Source organism: Phyllobates terribilis, unplaced genomic scaffold, assembly GCF_046119375.1.
Source record: "Phyllobates terribilis strain yellow unplaced genomic scaffold, ASM4611937v1 Scaffold_5__5_contigs__length_657084704, whole genome shotgun sequence".
Lineage (NCBI taxonomy): Eukaryota > Metazoa > Chordata > Amphibia > Anura > Dendrobatidae > Phyllobates > Phyllobates terribilis.
Window position 1 is genome coordinate 25594029 of NW_027362765.1, and position 9306 is coordinate 25603334.

At 43.8% G+C, this 9306-nt stretch overlaps 1 protein-coding gene across 1 annotated transcript in view; it reads right to left on the minus strand.

The window, feature by feature from the left end:
- Positions 1-8947, minus strand: part of LOC141271770 (gastrula zinc finger protein XlCGF66.1-like) — an 85815-nt gene extending 76868 nt beyond the window's left edge. Inside the window, exon 1 of the mRNA XM_073681895.1 lies at positions 8850-8947. The gene's annotated coding sequence lies outside the window, so the exon portion shown is untranslated. The remainder of the gene's footprint in view (positions 1-8849) is intronic.
- Between the last annotated feature and the right edge of the window lie 359 nt (positions 8948-9306).

The window sequence follows — 9306 nt, forward strand, 5'->3', positions numbered from 1 at the left end:
TATTCTGCTCCGCGTGTGGTGAAATTGATAAGGTAGCTTTATTCTTTAGGTCAGTACGTTTACAGCGGTACCACATTTATATAGTTTTTCTATGTTTTGGTGCTTTTACACAGTAAAAGCTATTTTATAGAAAAAAATATTTTTTTGCATCGCTTTATTCTGAGAGCTCTAACTTTTTGATTTTTCGGATGATGGAGCTGTATGGCGGCTTGTTTTTTGCGGGACGAGATGACGTTTTCAGCGGTACCATTTTTATTTATATTCGTCTTTTTGATCGCGTGTTATTCCATTTTTTGTTTGGCGGTATGATAAAGCATTGTTTTTTGCTTTGTTTTTGTTTTTTTACCGTGTTCACTGAAGGGGTTAACTAGTGGAACAGTTTTCTAGGTCAGGTCGTTACGGACGCGGCGATACCAAATATGTGTACTTTTATTGTTTGTTTGGTTTTTTTCATAATAATATTTATTGATGGGTACATTATATTTTTTATTTTTAGTGGATTATTTTTTTTATTTTTTTATTAATATTTTTACAATTTTTTTTTTCTTTTTTTTCACTGTCAGACAGTTTTTTTACTTTTCTACTTTGTCCCACTATGGGACTTTCACTTTTTTTATTCTGATCGCCTGCATGGCACAGGAATGCAGCACCATCCCTGCGCCACGCAGGCTGTCAGCGCTGGACAGGGAGAAGATAGTTTGGAGATGCACTGCGCATGTCCAAACAATCTTCCTGCTGTCTGGTGACCCGGATGTTGTCATGACGACATCAGGTCGTCATGGCAACACCCGGGAAGCCGCGGCAGACAGCGCTGGAAGCCGGAAGAGGAGGTGAGTATATCGATCACCTCCCCTTGCCTCCGCAATGCTGCGATCGACTTAGATCGCAGCATTGCGGGGGTTAATGTGCTGGGAGCGGTGCAGGACCACTCCCTGCACATAGTATCGTGTGTCAGCTGTGACAATCAGCTGACACCCGGCGGCGATCGCGCCCGCACAGCCTGTGTGACCGCGCGATCGCCATGAAGTACTAATACGGGTCAGGCTCTTAAAGCCCAGGGCACAGACGCGTATTAGTACGTCATGGGCTTTAAAGGGGTTAAAGAACTGAGGCGGGCTTCCAAGGTTGCTGAACTTAGTTTAGAAAAAAAAAACTCATACAGAGAGCAGGCAGGTGCAGCAGAGAGCAGGCAGGTGCAGCAGAGAGCAGACAGGGGGCACAAATAGAAAGCACAAGTGAATGCGGCAGGAAGGGGGGGTGTTACTAAGGGGTGGTAGCATATGTCCATTAGCTCTACCCACTGGGTTGTTCCCACAGGATGCTGTGGATGTGTGCAAACCTCTGAAATGTAAATCGCTGTGGAATATGTTGGAGCTATATAAAGATTATTATTATGTGTGAACGCTACCCGAATGTGATGTTTGCGTGTCACCGCAGGGTGATGCGCTCCACACACCGGAAATAGATCGTCATTTCCAAAAGTGACGTCGCAGTTGGCACAATGCACGGCGATTTATATGACAGCGTGAAACTTTCTAGCACTGCACTAAGGTTTTGAGAGAATGAACAGCGGTAACACAATGCCGAGATAGTGTGTTATTTCCCACCATAGAAGTGAGACTCCCCTGAAGAATCTTTTTTGAGAGAGGAAACGAGTTGGGAGCAGTGCAACTTGCACCAAACAATACCCCGTGCAGAACACGATGTTAAAAGGACTGTGTCAAATGGATATGTCAGACTTGGGTATCTGACTCTGGAGCTGCATATGGGGTGAGAGTGTTCCAATCTCTTATTGTCGTTTGCATATGAATGTTGGATTTTGTACTTTCACCTTCTAACAGGGATTGTCTTTTGTTTATTCATTATCCTGCATAAAGCATTTGAAATTGGCGCGTCAGCACATAATACTGCCAGGGAGAATTATGTGCTGACGTGTCATATATCAAAACATGAGAGTTTAAAGGACATGGCTCTCATGTTTTGATATATAGATACTACACGTGTCGGTGTTGTTTTGCACTGACTTTCTACACTTTAGGTCTGGTTGGACTGTTTTTATATATTATTCAGTGTTTATTGTATATTTATCAAAAGTTACGTTTTATGATTACCACATATAGCTAGAGTATAGATTTTCATTGACTGGTTTCACCATAAAAACCCATTGCCGCTACTGCCCAACTGTGATACCCATACAGCCCTCCACACAGTATAATGCGTCCCACATAGTCCTCCATTCAAAATAATGGTCCCACAAAGTCTTCCAAATGGCGTTGCGGGCCAATTATAATCACCCTGAGGGCCAGATTTGCCCACGGACCAGAGTTTGACATATGTGGTCTAGGGAGGAGAGAGGCAAACACCTCCAGAGCTTTGCCTCGGAGCCCTGGGTTAAATATCAGGCCCAACTGTCCTCAGGCAGCTGGTACTGTCTGCAGGCCTTTTCAAACCCCCGCACAAATATATCCAGGTCCCCGTACTTGTCCATGATAGGAAAATGCTCAGAATGGGGTTTAAAGCTGATGGCATTCTGCACTCACTGCTCAGTGGGGTGGATGTCTCCTTCTGGATTTGGGCTAACGCCAGCTGGTGCTCTGACTCCTCCCGGGCCTGTCTGGCTCTCTCAGTATTGCTGAATCAGGTTCAGACGTCCCTCACGATTGCATGCGTTGAGTTGCTGCAAGACCATCTTAAGGGGGGGGGGGGTCCTTGCTACCCTGGTTGCGGATGTGGCTGGCATTCACAGGGACGGGACCTGTGCCACAGCACCATCTGCGCCTTGGCTGGCCTCCCCTTCATCAGGGTTTGGGTGAAGGACTTGCTCTGCGTCACATTAAAACAGTTCAGCAATCATTTCGTGCCTGATTTTGCCAGTGGAGTAAATCTGTCTCATCGTACAGAGGGCAGTAAAAACATCCTTGGACTGCTGGTTGTACCATGGCTCTCCAACTACAGCCATAATTGCCAAACAAGAGATAGGACAAAAAAACAAGAGAAGCAGGAGGGATGTAAGGCTATGTGACCACGATGCAGAAATGCTCCGGATTTTTCCTGACCGTTTCTGCATCTCCCTGGCAGAAAAACCGCATGCAGATTTTACATGTGTTTCTCATGCCAGGGACAAGCGGAAGTGAAGCGTTCTTCACATGCATTTCCGCATGCGGGTTGTCAAGCGCATTCCAAGCGATTTTAGCATCACTTGGAAAATGCTTGACAACTTGGTCACACTATATAAATCCATGCAACCGGTATGGATTTATATAGTATGACCGAAAGAATGGTAAAAAATAAATATATACTTACCTTCTGATGGGCCCCGGTGTCCTTGTCTTGGCTTGCCGGCAGCTTGCGGTAGACTAAAAGGACCTGCCGACGTTAGCGGTCGCGTGACCCGTCACATGACTAAATTACGTCACCGCAGGTCCTTTTAGTCTGCCGCGAGCTGACGGCAAGCCGAGACAAGGACACCGGGGCCCATCAGAAGGCAAGTATAATTTTTATCTTTTATTTTCTTTTTTTTACAGGTACTATGGTACCCGGGTCTGGAGGAGAGTCTCCTCTTCTCCAAACCCGGGTACCATCCGCACACTGAAACGCATGGTATCCACATGTACAGATACAGTAATGCGGATGACATGCGGTCCAATGCGAGTCAATGGCAGCGAAAACGCCGCGTTTCCGCAAAATAATTGGTAGTGCTGCAGATTTTTCCGCAATGATAATCCGCAGCGGAAATTTCCGCAGCATGTGCACTGCACATGCGGATTATCATCAGGGAACATGGCAGACCTTCTACCACGCTTTTTGTGAGCGTTTCTGCAGCGGAATTTCCACTGTGGAAACGCTTAAAAAACGCATAGTGGGCACACAGCCTAACTGCTACATGTACAGTATTGTCCAAGATCAAAAAAATAAAATAAAACACAGTCTGCTATCCCACCGCTCGCCACCAGTTGTCAAAGATCACAGCCAGGGAGTCATCAAGAACCCAACAAGTGGTTACCTTTTTGTCACTTCTTAGCTACCACTAATTTCCTGTTACGCCATATGTCAACTGTGTAATTCTACTTCAAGGAGGCTCTTAGATTGTAAGTTCTTTCTCCTTGAGATTCTGTGTGAGAGAGGAGGGGGGTGAATGTCCCCTCCCTGGAGTGGCCTTAGGGATTTTAATTTTTCTATGATAATACCCCATCAGTGAATATACCTAAGGGTTTGGGCATTTTTATCCCACAGATATTTCACTGATTTATTTACCATTTGGCTGTGTGAGAATGATATATTACATCTGTTGTAGTAATAAGCAGGGCAGGCATCAGCACCCGGACAAGTGCCGGGGCCCTGAACAAACTAACTTGGTCACACTACTATAAATACATGCCGGTTGCATGGATTTATATAGTGTGAACAAGTTGTCAAGCACTTTCCAAGTGATGCTAAAATCGCTTGGAAAAGCGCTTGATAACCCGCATGCAGAAATGCATGCAAAGATGCTTGACAAACGCATGCGTTTTTCCTGCCAGGGAGAAGCATAAAAAATATGCAGCATTTCTGCATTGTGGGCACATAGCCTAAGGGGCTCAATATGGAAGTATAGGGCAATTTAATATGAAGATGGGGCAGTACAGGGGCTCTATATATAAATGGGGCAGTATAGGTGTATTTTATATTGAGATGGAGCAGTATATGGGGTTCTTTATGGAGACTGGACAGTGTAAGGGGATTCTGTATAGAAATAGAACAGTTAGGGGGTTCTGTACAGAGATGGGGCAGTATAAGGGGGATTCTGTATGGAAATGGGGCGGTATAGGGGGTTCTGTATTGAGATGGGGCAGTATAGGGGGATTCTGTATGGAAATGGGGTAGTATAGGTGCTCTCTATCAAGATACAGTGGGTACGGAAACCCAATTGAGCATCTCTGGAGAGACTTGAAAATGGCTGTCCACCAACGTTCACCATCCAACCTGACGGTACTGGAGAGGATTTGCAAGGAAGAATGGCAGAGGATCCCCAAATCCAGGTGTGAAAAACTTGTTGCATCATTCCCAAGAAGACTCATGGCGGTACTAGCTCAAAAGGGGGCTTCTACTCAATTCTGAGCAAAGGGTCTGAATACTTATGAGCATGTGATATTTCAGTTTTTTTTTAATAAACTTTCAAAAATGTCTACATTTCTGATTTTTTTCATTGACGATGAGGTGCAGAGTGTACTTGAACCCCTTAACAACATTAGACGTACTAATACGCGTCTGTGCCCTGGGACTTAAGAACCAGACCCGTATTAGTACGTCATGGCGATCGCGCGCGCACACAGGCTGTGCGGGCGCGATCGCCGCCGGGTGTCAGCTGATTGTCACAGCTGACACCCGGTACTATGAGAAGGGAGAGGTCAAGCACCGCTCCCAGCACATTAACCCCAGCGATGCTGCGATCGAAGTCGATCGCAGCATTGCGGAGGCAAGGGGAGGTGATCGCCGATACTCACCTTCTCTTCCGGCTTCCAGCGATGTCTGCCGCGGCTTCCAGGATGTTGCCATGACGACCCGATGTCGTCATGACAACATCCGGGTCACCAGACAGCAGGAAGATTTTTTGGACATGCGCAGTGCATCTCCAAACAATCTTCTCCCTGTCCAGCGCTGACAGCCTGCATGGCACAGGGATGGTGCTGCATTCTTGTGCCATGCAGGCAATCAGAGAAAAAAAAGTGAAAGTCCCATAGTGGGACAAAGTAATAAAGTATAAAAATCAGAAAGTGAAAAAAAAAAAAAAAAAAAATTGTAAAAATATTTTAAAAAAATAAAAAAAATAATCCACCAAAAATAAAAATATAATGTACCCATCAATAAATATTATTATTAAAAAAAAAATAATAAAAGTACACATATTTGGTATCGCCGCGTCCGGAACAACCTGACCTATAAAACTGTCCCACTAGTTAACCCCTTCAGTGAACACGGTAAAAAAAAAATAAAAAACGAAGCAAAAAACAATGCTTTATCACCATACCGCCAAACAAAAAATGAAATAACACGCGATCAAAAAGACAAATCTAAATAAAAATGGTACCGCTGAAAACGTCATCTCGTCCCGCAAAAAACAAGCCACCATACAGCTCCATCAGCCGAAAAAAAAAAAGTTATAGCTCTCAGAATAAAGCTATGCTAAAAAATATTTTTTTCTATAAAATTGCTTTTATTATGTAAAAGTGCAAAACATAGAAATACGATATAAATGTGGTACCGCTGTAAATGCACTGACCCGAAGAATAAAGCTGCCTTATCAATTTTACCACACGAGGAACAGAATAAAAAAAAAGAAAAAAAAAGTACAATTCCTGAATTGTTGGTTTTTGTTTATTCTGCCTCCCAAAAATCATAATAGAAAGCGATCAAAAAATGTCACATGCCTGAAAATGGCACCAATAACAACGTAAACTCATCCCGCAAATGCGTCTTTTAGTGTGTGACAGCTGTCAGTCATAAAAACCCCATATGATTCTGGTATCGCTGTAATCGCACCGACCCGAAGAATAAAGTCGTCTAATCACTTATACCGCACGTGGAACGGAGTAAAAAATAAACTCTCGGGTTAGGGTTGGGCTAGGGTTAGGGCTGGGTTTGGGGTTAGGGTTGTGATGGGGTTGGGATTTTTTTCAAAAGTAAGAAAAAAAGATGACGATATGGCGACTAGTGTTGAGCGCAAGTGCTCGCTACTTGAGTTTGCATCGGGTGCTCTGGTATGCATTGAGTATCGTGGGTATTTGAGTGACATGCTCGAGTCTCCGCCCCATATGCTTCGCGGCCAAAAAAACTTTACGGGGATTGCCTGCCATGCACGAGCGATCCCCGCATGGTTTTTTTTTTGGGTGTCTAATAACAGTGAAACATGTGGAGCAGGGACTCGAGCACACGCTTTACATGGTGCATACCTGAGTACCCGTTGCAAACTCAAGTAGCGAGTACTTGCGCTCAAGACTAATGAAAACTTATTCAATATGATGACCTAATGTTATCAAATTCTGTGTCGTACCTCTGGGTTCAAAATGTTCACTATACACCTTAATAAAATCCTTGAAGGGTATAGTTTCCAAAATGGGGTCACTTGTGGGGGAGCTCCACTGTTTAGGCACATCAGGGGCTCTCCAAACCCAACATGGTGTCCGCTAACAATTTGAGCCGACAATTTGTTGGCGGATACCATGTAGCATTTGGAGAGTCCCTGTGTGCCCAAACATTGGAGCTCCCCCACAAGTGACCCCATTTTGGAAACTAGACCCCCCAAGGCACCTATCTAGATGCATAGTGAGCACTTGGAACACCCAGGTGCTTCACAAATTGATTCATAAAAATGAAAAAGCGTTTTTTTTTTTTCACTTTTTCATTTTTACGAATCAATTTGTGAAGCACCTAGGGTTTCCAAGTGCTCACTATGCATCTAGATAGGTGCCTTGGGGGATCTGGTTTCCAAAATGGGGTCACTTGTGGGGGAGCTGCAATGTTTGGGCACACAGGGGCTCTCCAAAAGCAACATGGCGTCCGCTAATTATTCAAGCAAATTTTACAATCAAAAAGTCATATGGTGCTCCTTCCCTTCCGAGCTCTGCCGTGCGCCCAAACAGTGTTTTTTCCCCACATATGGGGTATCTGCGTGCCCAGGGGAAATTGCACAACAAATTTTAGGGTCCATTTTTTCTTGTTACCCCTGTGAAAATAAAAAAAATTGGGTCTAAAGTAACATTTTTGTGAAAAAAGTTAAATGTTCATTTTTTTCTTCCACATTGGAAAAATTCCTGTGAAGCACCTAAAGGGTTAATAAAGTTCTTGAATGTGGTTTTGAACACCTTGAGGGGTGCAGTTTTTAGAATGGTGTCACTTTTGGGTATTTTCTGTCATAAAGACCCCTCAAAGTGACTTCAAATGTGATGTGGTCCCTAAAAAAATGGTTTTGTAAATTTTGCTGGAAAAATGAGAAATCGCTTGTCAACTTTCAACCCTTATAACTTCCTAACAAAAAAAAAATTTGGTTCCAAAATTGTGCTGATGTAAAGTAGACTTGTGGGAAATGTTTATTAACTCTTTTGTGTGACATATCTCTCTGATTTAAGAGCATGAAAATTCAAATTTTGAAAATTGCAAAATTTTCAAATTTTTGACCAATTTCCGTTTTTTTCACAAATAAACGCAAGTGATATCGAAGAAATTTTACCACAATCATGAAGTACAATATGTTACGAAAAAACAATCTCAGAATCAGGGGGATCTGTTTAAGCGTTCCAGAGTAATTACTTCATAAAGTGACAGTAGTCAGAATTGTAAAAATTGGCCTGGTCATTAACATGCAAACCACCCTCGGGGGTAAAGGGGTTAATACTAAAAAGTTCATTTTTTTTCTAATTTACCAAATGGCTGCAATGAAACAAAGAGTGAAAAATATAAAGAGGTCTGAATACTTTCCGTACCCGCTATAGGACAGCACAGGGGAACTCTGTATGTAGATGGGGCAGGATAGGGCGCTCTATAAAGAGATGGAGGAAGTATACAGGGACTCTTTGTGGAGATGGGGCAGTATAGGGGGCTTCGCATGGCAATTGGTAGCATACGGGGGCTCTATATAAAGTTGGGTCATTAATAAGGTCTTTGTATGGAGATGGGGCAGTGTAGGGGACTCTATGATACGGGGGCAGCACAGGGTGCTCAAGATGAAGATGCTGCAGTGTTGAGGGTCACTGTGTGGAAATAAGACAGTATGGGAAGCTCAGTGTGGAGCGACCACTCTTCTCCCTCCACCTCCAATATATCTGTAAGGGGTTAATGCCGCCAGCGCTCAGTAATGGGGAATCTCCACATACCTCCACCAGCAGACAGACACGGTAGACGCTAGAATGTATATACTCCTTCCAGGTATGACGTCATGTCCGGGGGCGTGTCCTGACCGGGCATTATGGGCGTGTTCTTGTTTAGCACAAGGGTTGAGCCTAGAATGTATTGGATCCTTCCAGGTCCTGACTACAGCCCATACATTCTAGCGTCTTCACTAGTGAGCTTGCTAGAATGTATGGGCTCCTGTCAGGTATATATTATTGGAGGCAGGAGAATGTATGGGCTACTGTCAGGTATATATTATTGGAGGCAGCAGAATGTATGGGCTCCTGTCAGGTATATATTATTGGAGGCAGGAGAATGTATGGGCTCCTGTCAGCTATATATTATTGGAGGCAGCAGAATCTATGGGCTCCTGTCAGGTATATATTATTGGAGGCAGGAGAATCTATGGGCTCCTGTCAGGTATATATTATTGGAGGCAGC